At 40.1% G+C, this 19228-nt stretch overlaps 1 protein-coding gene across 1 annotated transcript in view; it reads left to right on the forward strand.

Moving 5' to 3' along the window:
* Window positions 1-19228, forward strand: part of LOC310886873 (uncharacterized protein) — a 227951-nt gene that overhangs the window by 165005 nt on the left and 43718 nt on the right. The window lies entirely within an intron of this gene.

Consider the following 19228-nt stretch of genomic DNA (forward strand, 5'->3'; position numbering starts at 1 on the left):
TTCTTCATTGCTTTGTCCCATCATTCTTCCTGCCTTCTGCTGAGCAAGTGTGTAATGGCAGCACCTGAGTCTCATCTGTTTAATTTGCTGTGAGGATATCACCAGGGCAGTTGCACCAAGAGCCTCTTCTGGGAGCTGGGCAGCAATCTGATGTATTTGTTAATAGAGTCACACTGACAGTATCCTCTATGATATAAATGATTGGAGAAGTAGCAGTGTTCTCAGTGAGGGCTAGCAGGTAATCGTGCAATAAATTAAAAAATAAAAAGAGGGAAATAGTTGCCTAAAGCATAATAAACTAAGCTGATGCACAAAACACTAAGATCCAAGGGCTTCCACAGCTGTAACCATTCAAAAGACATTTACCAAATTACAGAAACTAAACGGGATTTGGCTGAATTGGCAACGAGGTAGGAGACCTCTATGAAAAGCCCAGGTGCTGCAGATGCTTTGTTTCAGTAGGTGCTGTTCATTCTTTTGATGGGTATTTTAATCAGTGCTCCAGGAGGAACTGGAATTGAGGGTATCTTTTTTTTCTTTTTTTTTCTCTGTAGCTTGGTGTTTCTGCCTCCCTGTTGTTTTGGAGGTAACGTTTGTTCAGATTTCTAAAACGTGAGAATGTAGATCAGTTAGAGCCTGTTTCTTTCCTTTGCCCCTTGGAGATGCTGGTGTCTGAAGGGGTTTGTTGAGCCAGGTGATCTCCATCCTTGAGAGCAGGCTGTGAAGTTCTGTTGGTGTTTTGAAAGTGTTATTGGGCTGGAAAGAGATCCTTGATATTTATGCTAGAAAAGTTTGTGGTATTTTAGGAAATAAGTATGTTGATATCTCTTTTGATGTCTATGTGATGGGTCCCTGTTCCTCTTTTAGGATCCACTATAACAAAAGCGACTGATAACAGTGACACACAATTTGAGATTTCCCCTCAATTTCAGCGTTGTTTACAATCTTAAGGTCTTTTTATCGTTTGCTGTGTATAAAGTCTGTAGGAAATGTCTCTTAAAATAGCATGAATCTTCTAAGACTGATCCTAATTTATCTCAAGTTTGCTCTATGCTACTTTTGTGTATTAAAAGTGCAGGAGGATCTTTTACACATCTATGGTGGTATTAGAAAGCATGAGAATAAAATCAAGTTCTTCCAATTAGAAAGCATGTATCCTGATCTACACCAGATCTGCTAATTCTCTAGCTGCTAGGCACACAGAGGATTGCTTCCTATGCTCTTTAGGGTCACAATAATGACCTGCTGGCTAGGGGCTCTGTTTTCAGTGGCATTGTGGCCATGCTCTTTTGTTGATATCTCTTTTTAAAACTCTTGGGAAACATGGAACCCCACATGGCACTTTTTTTTTTTCTTTAATCAGTCCAGGATTAGAAAAGTAACTCCTCTCCCCCACACCTGTTAGCATTCAGGTGCTTCTCGTGATAGGTTTTGTAATATTTTGCCTTGCAAAAGCATAATTGTTTTTCTATTTGAGTGTAACTCAGTTCATCATTTCTCAAGTTCTATCCAGTTAAAATCCTTTAAATTTGTTAAAAAAAAAAAAAAAAAAAAAAAATTTACAGAAAGTGATACTAATAATATTTTGCCACCCAGACTTTGTGGTTGTGCTGGGTGCTGGTCTTGGAAGTCACACAGGGTCAACAACTCTGTTTAAAGAATTCTTGTGATTCTGATTTAAAGGATTCCAATTCCTTTTCTTCAAGAGTGGGAAACTGCTGTTTTCAACCAGCAGGTCTACCGGTCCCAGGAAGGCTTCGTCTAACTTTTTTTTTCATCTTATTGTATCCAGTGCTGAGAAGAGGAGAACGCTAGCGCTCCCAAATGCATATGATTCTACAAGTCCCCTCTTTCCATCCCATGTGCTTTACGGAAACTCGATCCTGTGTAATATTTGATTGTTTTTCAAATTCATCAAATCCTATAGAGATCATTAGTTACAAAACAGACTAAAATCTAATTCTGAAATCCCACTGCGCTGTGAAAGGTGTTTGCAGGGAGAACAGCAGCACCAGTATCTCATCTGAATCGACTGCAGTAGATGGCAGTAATTTGAATGTTTCAGGAGGTGGGGAGTCCTGTAGTATAGTGGCAGCTCAATGTAGGCAGAATGCAGGCTGCCAGATTTCTGCTGTAATTAGGATGTTTTCTGCAACCATGGTGAAATGGTTGCATCTTTAAAAATCCATCCCTTTTTTTTTTTTTGCACTACTTTTTTTTTTTTTTCTTTATGGTCTTTTCCTGCACGTTACAGAATTACTGCATAGCCAAGCTTAAAAGACTGTTCTGGAGGTCCCCTTTGGACTATCCAGTTTTATGCAGACAGGACACTGAGGAGCACTGAACTGCCTATTACTTTGGAGCAGAAATGGCGTTGCAGTGAGATTGATAGCAGCCACGTGCCTCCATATGCAATGCTAGATGCATAAATTACAGCCTCTTAATGATGAGGCACAGCTAACTTTCAAGCACAGCTTAGTTGTGCCTCTATTATTTAATTTCTCTCTAATGTGCGAATGTGTAAATAAGTATGCCAGAAAATGAAATCCATATCTGAGAGCAGGGGCTGAGAGTGGGGAGGGAGAGAAGCTGGAGTATTAATAAATGAAAATTGCAATCAAATTTATAGAATTTTACTGTATTGGAATCACGTTGGATCTCAAACAGCTTGGCGTTTGTAACATGGCAGGATGTTTTATTACAGTGCATTCCCACAAGGTGAATTAAAATAAGGATTAAAAAGCCCCCATAAATCAGATTTTATAGCTGCCTAAACCACCTGCAAACCGTTGGTACTTGTTCTCAAAATCCACCATCATTCTGCTGTCAAACTGATTTCGGTTTCATTAGCAGAACTGGCATTGCCCGTGCTGGCATAATCTACTGGCTGCATAAATTACTAGGAGTGTAATTGTAAGCAATGTCTTAATTTTGTCAACAGCATTCCACAGTGCCAACGATACCCTTTATGCACTATTTTTAATTGTCTCAGCTGGATGTTTTTTCAGCAAATTTTACCTCAATGGGAAATAACAGAAAATTATGTGAGCCTGTAGTAGTTAGTATAGGCAAGGAGATGCTGTACATGAAACCCTAAAAGATATTTACCAAGGGACTCTCCAGTGTTTGTAAATAGTTTCCTATCCCAAAGGTAATTTCCTGAGTATTGAGAAGTGAAGAAGTGTGTCCTGGTGGCCCTGTGCAGTATAGAGCAACCGGGAAGTATTGCAAATGAAAGCTGAAAACGTGAGTTTGGCTCCAGGTGGGGCACTTTGCTCTGGTGTCCAGCCTTTTGGACGAAGTTAAGCTTCGTTTCACAGCTGAAATTGTGCAAGCACTGCAGGTGATGGGACCTCTCTGCGATTTGGGAGAAGAGCTTGCTCCCTGCGGCTGTGCAGCTTGGTGCAGCCGTTGCACCTCTGGGGGACTGCTTGCTCACAGCAGTATTTTGCAACCTGGCGCAAAGGCTGTGAAATCTCTCTGAGCCTCCAGCACATCATATGTGATCAAAATAAACAGCGAGGGTTGTTATGCTTTACTGTCCCTGAAGGCTTCACCAATGTTAGCTGCATTAAATGTATGGAAAAAAAAACGTCTGCATGATGTGTCTTCAGTTTGGTGAATTCTTTCAAAATTGTTTTGTATGAATGAGATGTCTGCAAGTAAGTAATGAACACGGGAGAAGCTAACAGCTGGCAATCAAGTCTATATATTATAACTGCTGGGTAGTCTGTGCTTGGTAAGTTATGCTGTACCACAATGGGTGGGTCTCTGTGTGGGCACGTGGTGTGATTTTTCATCTTGTTGTATTTTTGTTTGTTTTTTACAATTCAAGACTTCAAGTAGAAGGTAGATTTTTCTATTTGGCTGTGAGTAACCGCAGGCAGTGCAGTAAGATTGATATTATGACAGGAGGGAATGCATTTGTCCTGTATATGCAGAGAGTTAATGTTGCGGTGTATCTCTGTGTGAAGTAAGTCTTCATAAGAGAGTTGATCGTTTTGTCCCCTTCGTCATTCAGAACCATTCACAGTTAGCAATATGTTACACCTTTAACAAATCCAGAACTATTCCTGCTAGTGTAAAAGTGAGTGTTTCTGTTTCAAATTAAAAACCGTAGCAGATTTTGCTAGTATGTCTTTTACAAGTAACCATTTATTTCCCTTAAAAACCAAAGGTAGAGCCAGAGAATTCTTAAACGCCCTCCAAGGCTGTCAGCTGTGCTAGGCTCACTTCCCTCCTCGCTTCCCTTAAAACACTGGTGACCGAGATGGCCATTGCAGGAAGAGCTTTTCCCATCAATCAGTGCTGGATTCTGGCTGCCAACAGGCAGGGAGCCAATTCAGCCGTCTGCTCGAGTATGTGATCTAACTCACACTGGGGTTACAGCCTTAGCTAAATCCTGTTAAAGCCAATGCTAAGACCCCATAAACTTAATTGGGTTTAGTGTAGACCTACCTTATGGATTTCTTTTTTGTATCTTAGTACACTTGTATTTTTTGATCAGTGAGTGCCTTCTGATAAGCTTTAGTTTAACTTGTCTGGGGCAGTATCATTTATCATTACCTTTGTTCTTTTAAATTAGTGGTGTGTGTAATGCATGAGCTGGAAAGAACTCTAATATGGCTATCTCCAAGAAAAGTTGTCCCCAGAAAGTGAGCCTGATTTTTATTAATGATGATTTCTGTCATTTTTCTGTAGCCTGGTAGTTTTTTTTTTTTTGGGGGGGGGGAGGGTGGGGTACTTTGGGTAGGATTCAGTCTGGTTCCTGTTAAGAGGTTTTGGAATCGGATTGAATGTGTGAAAGGCTAAACTTGTGAAGAAGAATGCATTTTTGATGTTAGTTATGTGAATTGCCTTAGATATCTCACTACATAAATTCTGCAAAAGGCAAAAAAGAAATACTACAGTACAAGAGGGCATGATACTAACCTCATTCACAGGGGAGAGATTTTCCATAATTGAACACCATAAGGTTAAGCAAGTTCATTTCCATGAGATTTCTGTATTTCTACTGATTTTCAGTGAACTTGGTCTCACGCGCAAGATAGTGGCTGTGATTAAGGCTTAATTTACACCTTAATTTAAGTAGTTTTTTTGAAGTAAGGGTAGGAACAACATTTGTGGCCTTAGTAGTATTTATTACCTGTATTCCAAATGATGTCTTATTAAATACTCTATTTTTACAGTGGGCCAAGCTGTAAATGCCTCTTCTTCATGACTACTTTCTTGAACAAATAATCTTACCGAGTTTGATGCAAGTAATCTTACCAAGCAAGCGCTCACCAACGTGTCAGGAGTTTTGGCACTTCAAGTGCTTTTCATCCCTGATGATCGACTACCCAGACTGAAGGAGAAATGAATTGCAATGCTATTAGCATCCTTGATAAGTTAGCAGAAATACTGACTCATCATTGGCTTCTTGTGATTTGGGATCAGAGTGCTAATTCAGTGGGATTTTCTAGTGTGTCAACACAGTAAGTTCTTTGAATGCCCTGTGGGAAGCAAGTATTTGGTTACATATCTCTTTGACAAGGTATTGAAGCCAGCAGGACACTTAATACTGACTTTCTGGAGACCTACCCTGTATGAACCTACTTTATTCATTAGCCTAAAACTTTTGTAAAGGAATAGGTGAAGAGGTAGTGATTACTAAACAATTGCTGTATTTTATTTATTCCCCTTAACTTCTTCTGCCTTAATGGCTAAGGAAAAAGTTTACAAGGCTGACAGTGCAAGACTCCATCTGTTCAGACAGATTAAAGGAAACAGAGGACAACTTCTAAAGCATGAATGCTAAAGGTATTGTTATTGCTCTTGCTAAGTTTAATTGCAGAGAATAGGGACCGATAAATATGTCTACAGGATGTATTAATTGCTCTGTGAATGTATGCATCCATTTAAAGGCAAAGTCAAAGATGTTTAACTGGATATGACCTACCAAGGTGAGCATAATGCTGAAAGGGAAATACTTGGCAAAGTGAATGCTTAGTTTTATATTTTACATGCTACCCTAAGGTACTTTCAGGGCCTTTCACTGCACCAATGGTTTTCTGGAGGGGTCTTTTTTTACAAAAAAGCTGGTGTTGAAAGGTACCTCTGGAGATCATCTAATCCAGCCCTCCCTGCTCAACCTGTTCTAGTTGACCTTTGCTCAGATTGGGGTAAGAAAGTGGTTAGTAGGTCGAGAGAGGTTCTCCTCCCCTTTTACTCTGCCCTAGTGAGACCACATCTAGAATATTGTGTCCAGTTCTGGGCCCCTCAGTTCAAGAAGGACAGGGATCTGCTTGAGAGAGTCCAGCGCAGGGCCACGAGGCTGATTAAGGGAGTGGAGCATCTCCCTTACGAGGAGAGGCTGAGGGAGCTGGGGCTCTTTAGCTTGGAGAAGAGGAGACTGAGGGGTGACCTTATTAATCTTTATAAATCTGTAAAGGGCGAGGGTCAGGAGGATGGAGCCAGGCTCTTCTCGGTAACACCCAATGGTAGGACAAGGGGCAGTGAGTGTAAACTGGAACATAGGAGGTTCTGCTTAAATATGAGACAAATTTTTGTTGTGGTGAGGGTGACAGAACACTGGAACAGGCTGCCCAGGGGGGTTGTGGAGTCTCCTTCTCTGGAGACTTTAAAAACCCATGTGGATGCGTTCCTGTGTGACAAGATTTAGGTGTTCCTGCTCTGACAGGGGGATTGGACTAGATGATCTGTTAAGGTCCCTTCCAATCCCTAATATTCTGTCATTCTGTAATTAGAACTTGCGATATGTTTTATAATCACTTTGAATAGGACAATAAGTATTTATGTTTTAGTAAAAGTCACTTTGTCCTTTTCATTAAAGAAATTTAACATCGCAAATGTGTGGGTTTTTTTATTTTCTTGAAAGGTTATCTGTTTATTTTTACCTTTAGAAACCAAATGCCTTAAAGACACACTAGATTGCTTATCCAATTATAGCTGCTTTCCTAACTAATAGTTTCTAGATATTCATTTTAAATGATTTTTATGTCTCTTGAAAATGCCAGCAATATTGCTCATAAATCATCATCCTTTCCTTTAGCTCTCCTGGATTAATGTAAGTTCTCTTTAATTACTTTTCTAGTTGGAGCAACTGCATTTAATCCTACCTGGTTTTTGAAGTAGGCATTTAGTTCACTACAGCTCATTAAATAGCAGTAGCCCAGGTTAATGTCATGATTAGATGTAGAATGAGATTCTGGGGGAAGGGGCATTTATATGCTGCTAGAGGTATGGCAATTTGCCTTAAGAAGCATTATTCTTTAGTTATGCACAGTTACGTTGGATGTTTTTCTTTTGATATTTTATACTTAGTGCCCTATCATGGTGTGTCAGCTTTGTACACAATGCTTATATATCTTTGATGTAAGTACATACATATTAAAGTGATAGAGGAGTGGTGCCTACGTTAGTTACTGAAGCGATCTGTATGGCAGTCAATGAAGTATATTTTAAATACATTATTATTTTCCATTTGGAGGTCAGCAGTTTTTGGCAGAAAGAACCAAGATTCATGAAGGTTTGCTGCTGTGTGGTTGAATCAGCTACGTTCAGTGTTACTGGTTACGTGGCTTTTGGCTAGTCATGATGTATGGGGTAAACCGACCCGCATCCCTTACAGAAAGGGAACTCCTCCTGTCACCTTAGATATTCGCTGGAGAATAAACACCATCATTTCACATCCATGCTGCATTATAATAAATGCAGTGTGTGTGTGTTGGGGGGCGGAGAGTAAGGAATCAGCTGTAGCTAAGCTATATTCAATATGGCAAAACTGCTTTGGATTTATGTTCATGAGTGGAATCCAAATTGGGCCTGAAGGTGAAAGCAGTGGTGTAAAATCTCATGTAGCCCACTGCCTCTTTAAGAAAACATCTATTTCTTTTGCTAAACATCAATCCAGGGAAAAAGACCTACGTGTGTTTCATTTTTCTTTGCTGACGTTTTGATGTGATTAAATTCATGGTGCTGCAAAGAAATATTGCCAAGCAAACCTCACAGCCTGAGAACCGGCGCAGTATTCTTTCGAAGCCAGCAAATGCACAGCAGCTTTCTCTTTAGCAAAATTAGTAAAAGCACAGTTTCACTCTAACCTTTAAATCACTTCATCTCTGCTTGGGGCACTTCTGTTGAAATGCTGAGTGTCTTCTTTCTATCAAGTGACGGAGGTAAACAGGCTACAAAAGCAAAGTAATGCCTTCAAATCTGAGCAAGACATTTGGGGAGTCTGATGCAGATGTGTAATAAACAGAGAATCTATCCTTATATTGACTAAGTTAATTTCTTTAGCCATTTATTTCTTGTCTACTGATATACTCAGAACTTGGGAGGCTGAAGTGATATTTATAGTGATTGCAGTTTAAAGAAAAAAGCGTTGTTGTGACTCATTTCTTTGCCTGTCTCAGTTCCCCAAGGAGGTGTTACTTCTGGCATTTGCCTAGGCACTGAAATGTTTTCTTCTCAATTCATTCACTGTGGAAAAACATTTCTGTGAAAGACCAGTCCTACTGGTTTGAGAAAACTAAGTGCTAGGGCTGAAAAACTCTCTGAGCCCCTGGCTTCACTTTTAACTCTTTTTAAAATTTTTTTTCTGATACTTGGAATCATGAGAGGGAATTTTTTCATCTGCAGGGAAAGTGGCACCCACTAATATTGTACTTGAGTGGATTTCAAGAAGAAACCACCTTCCAAACAGCCTTACAACTTAGCTTATAAGATGGTCTATGTATGCATCATCTAGCCCTAGCTCTTTTCTCCTGGACTGTATTTTTTCTTTTCTTTTTTTTTTCTTTTTAGTGGTGATTCAAGTGCTTACCTCTTGGTCCTGTGCAGGTTTTGGCTGTTCTGGCTATAAGATTAACCTTAGCTGCAAGTTTTTCTTCTCTACGCATTCATTGACTTCCCTGAGACACATAAAACACCAAGGTGATCGATTGCATACATACAGCCTCTTCTTCCATGGAGCACAATAGCTCTTCTACCAGGACAGGATTTGGTTTCTTTGTCAAAAGCTCTCTGGGTTTCTTCTCGGTTGGCAGCCAACCTTTGTGACACTGGCATGCAGTAGATAGGATTGATTATGCTCAGCTTTGTGTTTAAAGGCCGAGTGGTTGTTTTCAGGGTCACGTAGTAAAAAAATGAAGGAGCTGGGAATAGAAGCCAGGAGCCCTGGTTCCCCATCTCGTGCCTGTAAACGCATTTTCTCTCTTAAAGGCAACCTTTGCAAAGGTATTCAGTTTAACCGACCATGAAGGTACGTGAAGATTAAGTGAGACTTGCTGACAGCTTTGAAAGCTGAGAACAAAACTTGGGTGTCCTGGTGCTGAGCCCCTCTTCCATCAAGCCCTAGAGTCGCTTTCCCAGCTCTGTGCAGATACCTCCTGAGCCCTGCATCTTTGCTCCTGAAAAGTTGGGTGTATGGGAATGTACACGGCTTACAAGAAATGAAAGGCTCCTTGTTTTATGTCCTCTCCTTTCCGACACTGGGGGAAGTCACCAAGTCATTTGCTTTCTCAGTATATCACACAAAATACAAAGTGTTAGAGCCAGTCACGCCATTCTTTACAACGTGTAGACAGAGTTATGAGGTTGGGCAGCAGCTTCGTTGATTTAAAAAATAAAAATTTGGTTCTAATCTTTGGAACAGGCAGAATAAAAATTTTAATTACTTGTTTGTCTATAAATAATTCAGAGGAACTATAGGTTATGCTTATACACATGCACACACAAGCAAGATACATATCTAGTGCTAGAAAATTGCTCGAGCCTCTTGTAGGTAGTAAATTCTCCATGGGTTTACAGACAGTAGTAGATATGTCCATGCATGCTGACAGAGAAATCATATGTCAAAGTGATCAGCCAACAGCAGCAGGGAAGTCTCTTTGGTAAAGGCACCAAATGTCAGGCCTTCTCTAGTCAGTTTTCTATATGAAGAGGTTGACTTTGCTAATGGACAGGAAAAAAACTTGTTGCGATAGGTGAAAGAGCTGATCGCGTGTCAGATTCTTCCATTATCCATATTCTTGCAGCCATTCGTCGTTGTCTGATCCCCATCCTGCTGGGTAATGGGATATATAATGTCCTGAATAGCTCTACCCGAACAGTTTAGAAAAAGAAACTGTTATTGAGGGGCTCAGATATTTAGGTGCTCATTAGCATTTTCAGAGTCACTGATGGTTGATTCCTAATTGGAATTACATTTACGTGGCTAATTCCTGAAGTTCCTTAAACCTGAGGAAACATATCTGCACCTATAGGAGCCAAAATAAATGTGAAAATGTCACTGTTACTGCAAAGATAATTCTTTTTGGCTAGTATTACAGATGGCAAAAGGAAAAGATGCTTTATAATTCATCAGCTCCTGTGACTGCAGAAGTACGGGTTGCTGTCTGAGGAAACTGAACAGACCTTCTGGTTTGGAGACTAACAGTTTATCCACGAGGTCGCTCTGTTCCTTAGAGACTTAGCCCATAGTTCCTTCTTACCTGATGCTTTAACACCACGCTTTTAATAACATCCTGTTCTCTGCATTTATATTTATAGACCTGCCAACACTGTCCGTCTTTGGCACCCAACATGACAGTAAGGTCTTGGCACATGCATTTCTGGTATACATGTGATGCTGAGCTCTGCAGTGGGTCTTATGTATTGGATTTAATTACGTATTTCTACCTAGTCCTTTCCCTCTCCCCAAGTCTTCCTGAAAAACTACTTGCTAGATGAAGCGTGGAGGAATTTGTAGGTGAAGTTAGGTGATTCCTGAATACACAAACATTAATAATAGGACATGTGAAGGAAGAGGACTTATGAATGAAAACAGGTAATTGCCAATAGAAAAGTGTGAATAGGAGCTAGTTTCCTATCAATACAAAATGTGTGCACACCACTGCTTTATTTCGTTAGGAAGAAAAGAGATTGAGTCATATATCAATTAACCTTAAGCCAGATAAGTGGCTGAGGATTAATTTACTAGATAATGATGAAATTTGGAAGGACATGGAGGGTTTGTTGGAAACTATTTAAAGTATAATTAATGTTTCTTTTAAATATACAGAAAGATAACAGAATTAGTAGGGAAAAAAACACTTTTCATTAGAAAATGGAGCATTTTCAAAGGATAATATATGCTTAAGCATCTGTTTCCAGCTGCTGGGAGATGATGTGTTTTCATCCAAGACAAAGGAGCTTGCTGGAGTTACACGGCAGAGGATCAGGTCCTGGAATAAAAAGGAAAAAATTTATATAGTGAGTGGCTGAGCGCTCTTGCAGGCTGCTTGTTAAGAGTCTGATAATGTTAATTGGAGCTCTTTTGCATGGCACAGGGCCTCTACGCTTGCATTTGGAACAGGATTTGCCTTGTGCCCAAGTAAGTGATGCACTGAATTGCTGTTGCTGGGGTCCTGAGCTACTTCAGCTTCTGCTGCCTTTTCTTCTTCCAGGGACAAGGTGCTGGGAGAAATTTCCAGCAGTTCTCTCTGAGCAGTTCTCTCTGTTTACCCTTTGGGGCAAAGTGCATCTTTAAAAAAAAAAAGGAAATATTTCGATTGCTAATTTATACCCTTGGCATTCAGGGTGACTTTTTCAAGTGACTGACATGCTGCATGATTAGTTGCTCATAGCTTTATAATTAGCTGAAATGTCATTTACGTTGCATTGCCTCGTTGCGTGTTTTGCTCTGTGTGCAGTCACTGGAAAGGAAAGCACTTCTTCATACACCACTGCAGTGGCAGCATAGCTGTTTTAGCTGAGGGACAGAGTCTTTTCTTAGATTAGCAATCCTACCTCTCTTGAAAAATTAAAAATAAAATAAACAGTTATGCCACCTTTTCCTCCATTATGACGCCATAAAAAAAAAAACAAAACAGATTCTAATTTGCCTCTGACTTGACCTAGAAGAATTAGCACCTGTGGTGTGTCTTTTTTCCCCATGCATATGCTGTTTTTTGTTTTTTTTTGGTTTTTTTTTGTGTGTGTATGTGTAATTAATGCAGTTGTGTGACCATCGGAAATGAGAATACCCTAAAGAGAGGGGTTTGCACGGACTTATCCAGCCAGCTGTGGTCCATGCCGAAGCATGTTCAGCCCCAGGGCCATGGGGAAGGGAGGTAACATGTTTCCTGCGTGGCTTTTGCAGAGTCCCTGTGCTGAAGGGGCAGGTCACAGGGGTGACACTGGGCAGGCAGGACTCAAGGGGACATTGGTGGCTCTGAATTATTCCTCTTTTGCGGTCGCTGTGGCTGTTTGTGTGCTCCCTGTCCTAGGGGCAGGGTGAAAGCAGGGAGGAGATGGAAATCATTGCACGTGGTGGTTTTTGTCTGCCCCCCATAAGCAGCCATTCATGCCAGCATGGAGAAGTCTGTATGTTGCCTGTGTTTCCACTTCTCGGAGAAAAGCCTCCAGTCCCTTTCATCAAAAAACACAAAGGGATGGATAGCTCACAGCCTATAATGAATCTTTCATTTGGAGATCTCAAAACCCTTCAAAATTATCTCCCAAGCTTTACACCTGTAACTCTGCAGAGTTTAGAGCCGTTTTCTATTTCTGCCATGGTTAATATGTTTCAGAAAGTCTCCGAAAACCAATGCTTTATTCTCAGGATCTATAATAGTGGTAATATGTACCTCTCCGCTGCGGTTTTGATTTAGTGCCTTATTGTTCAGCACCCAGCTTCTGCAGAGTCCCTCTGACATATTTCAAGTGCTTTGAGGAACACACAGTACATTACAGTATGGCCAAGGGTCACATTTCTGAAAGGAATTAAGCACCTAAGCTCCTTTCAAATCTAGCCTGCGTGTTTTAGGAGGCAGCATGTTGGGATCTATTGTCCACTGCATTACGCCCGGGATATTTTTGCTTTATTAGTGTTGCTCTGCCTCAGCTTCTATTTTATCAGCACCAGATTTAATGCATTGCCGGACACAAGGTGCAGGTAGAGAAATAGAGCACAAGCCAGCTGCTACTCACAGGTCTGTAGGAGATCCCATCAAAACCCTTTGCCATGCCTTTAGCACTGCAGGGAAGTGGTTCTGTTTGGCCACAGAAGCCAAATTACGAGAGATGTTCTTTTATCATTGCTTTTATGTTGGAAAGAGTGCGATAATATTTTTACCTATTGGTAGGATGCAAAAGCGCCTCTTCCTTCCGATCCCTATATAAATAGGTTTTACGTTACTCGATACAATGTGCTTCAGTGATTGGAAATGTCAAAGTGATTACGGTAAGCTGGCATTTGGAAAGTGCTGGAGTGTCTATGGCTACACAGCCTGGCGAGAAGTTTCAAATTATCTTAAGCTGCTAAAACGCAGACTTTCTATCCCACAAATATGACGTTAATCTCTCTTTGTGGTAGAGATTATGGAGGAAAATGACCCTGCTGAGCTCCCTCTGGTTCTGTTTTCACAGCAGCTTCTGAGAGAAATGAATCCACTTGATTTATTTTTGGTATGAAAAATCTGTCTTGCAATAGCTATAGTTCAATATTCACTTGCCTTTAGCCAATATACTGAGATCAGAATATTGATGATGATTTCATTTTACTGTGAAAGATGATGTTTTCTGATACAGTCCACAGCTCCTGCAATCCAAACGTTACTCAGAGCTTTTCAAGAGTTTTTTTCCCCTATTAGGAACAGGTTAAGCACACTCTGGCTTATTTGTAAAGTGTAGTAACAGGCCAAACGCAGAATGATTCAGGGCGAAGTTAAACAGTTCAATACTCCCGCACCTGAATGCAGTGTTCCTGGCCCTGTCAGGTGCATGGGTGTTAAACATCAGGCTCCTTTTACAGTTAACAACAACAACAAAGCGTGACCCCAATACCCACAGCTCCAAGGTTCTGAACAAGCTCTACTAAAACAAAGGAAAACCAAATTCTTATTGAACCTGAGATGAGTATAAAGTGGGCTGAACAGCTTTACAGAAAATTAAGATATTAAAAATGTTTCTCGCACACAGCTGTTTGGCTTGTGGTAATGTTTCTCAGCATGCATCTTCATCAGTAACAAAATAATTCTGAAAGAGCAAGGTTCTTGGCCCTGCTGATGCTTTCCCCCCACCCTCTCCATTTTCAAATAATGTTTTACTATGAAGGTTTTCTCTTCTGATTTATGATGACTTGCCCTTTACAGGAGCACTTGTTTCAGGTTGAAGCCTTCGTAATAGCACAGCTGATGGAGGAGTTTGGACATGAAGAAGTTATCAGTATTAAAAATACCCTTTCATGACAGCAGAGCTTTCATTAGAGGAAAAAAATGTTTGTTATCTGTTAAAATGGTCAGGCCCTATACTCCTCCCCAAGTCTGTTCTGTTGCCAGGCTGCATTTATTGAGTGGCTGTGTTGTTGGGTTTTTGTTGTTAATTTTTTTCTCATTAGTGTCTGTGATGAACAAAATTGGGATAGATATGAAATATAGATACCTGAAGTCAAGTCCTGGAAGGTTAAAGTTAAAAAAGACATAGTTCACGTTCAATTAAAGTCACTTATTGCAGTAAAATATCTCCCCTTCAACTCCAGGTCTGCCTTTTGAGTTATTCTTACCCCAGCACTGAGTGAAAGCCTGCCTAGGGGCAGTGAGAGATTGCAGAATGGATCATTACTGTTTAAGCAAGCAGAAAACAGCCCTGCGTTTTCCCCCCCAGTTCTGCTATGGGAAAATAAAAACTGTCTGTTTCTCCCTATTTACTACAGTGGGTTAGCGGTAATCACCATTTATGAAGTCACTCATAAGAAAGTAATAGCCTGAGTAGTGCTTTGGGATTAAAGCACATCTTTAAATGATACTATAAGGAATCATTTATGTGATGCAACACTGATCTGTAGCCCTGAGATGGGTTTACATGCCATGATTGACCAAACATTGCTTGTTTTATTGCCCAGGATGATATGTAGCACTCTTGTATTTTTCCCTTCTGTGTGAAAGTAGCTTTTGTGGCTGGTGATATTTAGCACTGGTGAAATGTGCAGGGGAGACTGTGACTGGTGCTTCCCAGTGATCTTACGTGGGTGATGGAACGTGATGTTACCACTCAGCAGTGGGTTTTATTCACACCAAGTTGCTACGTTGCCCAAAAGGGGGAGAGAGCTGTGAAGTGACAAAGGTTGTGAAGGTGAGTAGCTAGGGAATCCCCAAGTTGCTATTTTTGTTTTTAATGAACACACAGGACGAAATTCAATGGTGGTATTACTCCAAGTACTTGCACCAGAAATCACAATAATAGTTTATATGTGTCCTGGGAATGTAGGGAACCAAGCTGTATAGCCTAGGGTTCTCTTGAATAAATGCAGTACAAGATGAATTAAATGTATGTTTATATAAACTCCTTAGTTTATAAAATTGTGACTGTGAAAATGTCAGCATATGAGTTGGGTTATGCTAGATGAACTTTCTCAAAACACGTACGTGAAGTCAGAGTTTTCTGCACCATATCTCGTTGTGGTGATGTTGCATGTGTTGAAATCTATTTTGTAGAAAGAAAGTTTGGACCAGATTGAAATACTTCACACACTTGTCAATTATGACATGAACAGGCAGACACAAACACTCTTCTGTTTTTGTTTCTTCACGTGATATGATCCTGCTCCTGTTTTCATATGAAGCAACATGGAAATTTAGCAGTTGAGGCTGGACAGCTGTGACTCTGGCACTGCAAAACAGTGTCCTAAACACCTGATGTCTCTTCCCAGTGTCTCATTATCAAAACCACAGTCTCTAGGAGCATGCAGGTAAGTGTCCCTCATTATTAAAGCATTGCTTCTGGGCAGGTTATGCTCACATTTGAGCCAAAATATTTCTTTTTTAAAATCTTGTTTGCCCTTGCAGATCTGAAACAGCTTCCCTTATGGCCTTCTGAATACTTTTAAAAATCCATTCATTTGGAGCAAGGATGGCAATTGTGTTGTAAGAGAGCCAAAGAGACTGTTTTGCTGGTTTGGTTTATTGGATGGCTGTAATAATTCATTATTTGTATAGGAATCTTTTTTTTTTTTTTTTTAAAACTGCTGGACAGCCATCCATTCAGGACTGTAAGTCTAATTAATTTGAATACATGAGATTTGCAAGAGTGTTTCTGTTTTGGTTTGAATACAAGAGATAATTAGCTAGCAAAAACTTTACTGCTTTGGGCAGTACTTTTTGGCAGTTCTGAAGTTAAAGCTATAGGCAGTATATTAGGTCCAAGAAGAGAATAAGGTGATTAAAAAAGAATTCCTCACGACTTGGATGGTACCAACAGCTTAGCTTGTGTTTGTTATGAGAGGGCATCTGTCTCCCTGCCTTATTAGATGAGGAGAAGGCAAATATAAACACAAGGAAGAGCCAATCCAGCTCCCCACATTGATTCCACTTTGCCAAAAGCCACTGTACTGACTGTTCTCATGGGCTGTTGCAGCTGCGAATACATCTGCTGCGACTGTGCCTCTCGCCACGGGGGTTGTCCCTGTAGGTTTTCTCTAAAATGGCAATCTCTCAATACAAATATTGACAAGTGCCATCTTACTGTGCTGTATGTTATCCAGATTAGGCTCCCAAAAAGGAGTGGTATATGCAGAGGTGCTGAGCAGTAGTTGTACCCTTCATTTGTATGGATAATTACTGGTGGAGACAGGCTAACGCAATGGAAAAAGGAAGGTACTGTCAACTGTACATATGATCTGTAGATAAATGGATATGATTTATTCTTGTTCTCTAGTTAACACCAGATTTACACTTTTTTTTTTTTTTAAATCCTTTGCTTTCCATCATTCTATGCAGGATCCTTAGTCTGAAATATGCTCGAAGTCAGCACGTATCACTAAAAGTGCTCATGTATAGAGGAATGACAGTGCCAGGTTGCAAATGGTGTTGCCAAGATGCAGTGGTAGGACACAAGGAGAAGTTCATTGGCAGCGTGGTTCCGTGAAGGAATCAAACATATGGGAAGGAGACACATTACAAAGGGTACTTCTGAGGCTGAAGACCTGGACAGAGATGAGAAAATGCGTCTCATGCTGGCATGAGCTGGCTGTATGAAGGTGAGCAGCTTGTTAATTTTTTGCTCTGAATTAATTCCTGGATTCTTTGTACCTGGTATCAGCCGCTAGGTCCCAGGGCAGTGAAATAGACATTAATGAGTAAAGCAGCCACCACAGCCACTGCTCTGCTTTAGACATCCTAATGTATGCTGATAGCAATCAAGGAAGCCAATATTTTGAGCAATGTCAGCTAAACCTTCTTCACTAGCTCTCCAGTAGACGATTGATTACTGGGGAGAAGGGAGCATGGACAATGGCATCGCTGTAGCCATGTCTGAGAGCATGCACAGCTCTTCCCCATGCTTGTGAAGAGCTCAAGCTGATACTAATGTAAACAGTGTCTGAACCTCTTTGAGTTAAAATTTAGTTCCTGTAACACCCTACAATATGTATGTAATGGCCCTGTCAGCATTGTGTGTACACCTTAGTGAAAACTGGAATGATTGCTTTGAATAGAAAAAAAAATCCATGTGCTTTGGGTAAGACCAGACTGTTGATGGAGATGCAGAAAGATTAGATTGGTCGAAGCCTGTAGATAAATTTCTGGCTTAATTTTTTGATAGAAATGTGATCCTGATGTGAGGAAGAGTGCAGGTGTTTTGATGATATTCCGCTGATGTTAGATTTGAAAAGGATGGGAGAAGAATAGGGAGAGTTCATGGAGCTGAAATTGTTTCATGTGATTTCTTACCACTCCTACTCCTATTGGTGCCCAGAAGCTTGGAGGTGGATGCTGGGGCTTCTCAAACCCTGATGAATGGAGCTGGCTTCCTTAGTGTGTCAGTAGAGGCCAATACTGTTTGTTTGGATCCCATCTTTGCTGCAGTGAATCACAAAGAACTACAGTTCAGCTTATTTTCAGCATTTTGTTGCTAAAAATCCTCTTTTTTTGGGTCCCTTTTACTTGCAAAAAAAAGTTGAGAATTTTTTCAAAGAGAACAACTGTGGGACAATTATAGTTTCTTCTGTTCAGCTTTGATTAAAGCTTCATGTTTATTTTTAAGAGTATCACAAGGCGCTTGCTTGATGCTAAATGTAAGTACGATGACTCAAAGAGAATGCTGAGGTCCAAACTTTGAGAAATGAATCAGTGAGACACTCCCAGCAGTATTAAATCCCACTTCATATTTTCAAAGCTGCCAACAAATTTAAACAACAAAAATTAAGATAACATGTTGTTTTGGTCTGTATTTTTAGGACGACATATGCTACCAATTCTCAGAGAACATCTCGTAGTTGATTGGGAGATGTGCAAGTGCTTTAATGCTGCAATCCATAATGATTCTCATACACATGGATTTTTTCATAACTTGGGCTTTTGCTGTGTTTCTAAAACCAACCAAACAAAAAAACCCTGACTTTAAACTGAATACTGCACCTTGCCTGATAACCTCTGCACATACTGAGTGCTCTTGTTGTGTGGAGATGCTTTTTAAAGTGTTTACAAGAAGAAACAAAGAGGCATAAGTATCTTTTCTTTAAGCATCTAAACAAGGTGTATCCTCTTGTTTTCACACTCTAAGGCATTTCTGAAAATCCTAGGAATATCTGCTTACTATTTAAGCTGGTAGGTACCTTCAGCAAGATTGGACGTAGAGGCTGCACTACTTATTGCAGCAGTAAGAATGATCAAAAAAAATCCTTCTTGGATGGAGTAAATGTGTGATAAAACCTCATAGATCATTGTTAGGAGTGGTTCTTTTATAACAAAGTTCTGAGTCAAGTTTTTCCATGTACTTTATTCTTATTGGGGTTATAATCTTGCATGTTTCTGTCCATCTTCAGTTACACTTTAAAAGGTCACCTTGTGTCGTTAATATTTTAGATCCACATCAAATGAGGAATCAAGAGTGCAAGCATCCAGCTTCACATACAAATATCTATTTCTGCTTTTGGAATGAGAAAAGAGCTATTTGATTGTCCTCAAAATGCAACTACAGAAGCTTTAAAATGTTTATCATTTCTGTCTGTGATAGTGTGTCCACAGAAATATGGGTGCAGTTGACCACAAGCACTAAACAGATGAAGTCCCTCACCTTTCTGGAGTCTGAGGGTAAGGATGAGTCTGTGAGTATATTAACATTACACATATATTTTTAACTTGAGTGTACCTTTTACAAAATCAAAAAAAAAATTGTAAATGTTGAAGTGTATGTAACTTCTAATGAAAGAAATTACACGGAGACTTTTTGTTAGGTCTCATGGTAT

The sequence above is a fragment of the Anser anser genome (assembly GCF_964211835.1).
Source record: "Anser anser genome assembly, chromosome: 26".
NCBI classification, from domain to species: Eukaryota; Metazoa; Chordata; class Aves; order Anseriformes; family Anatidae; genus Anser; species Anser anser.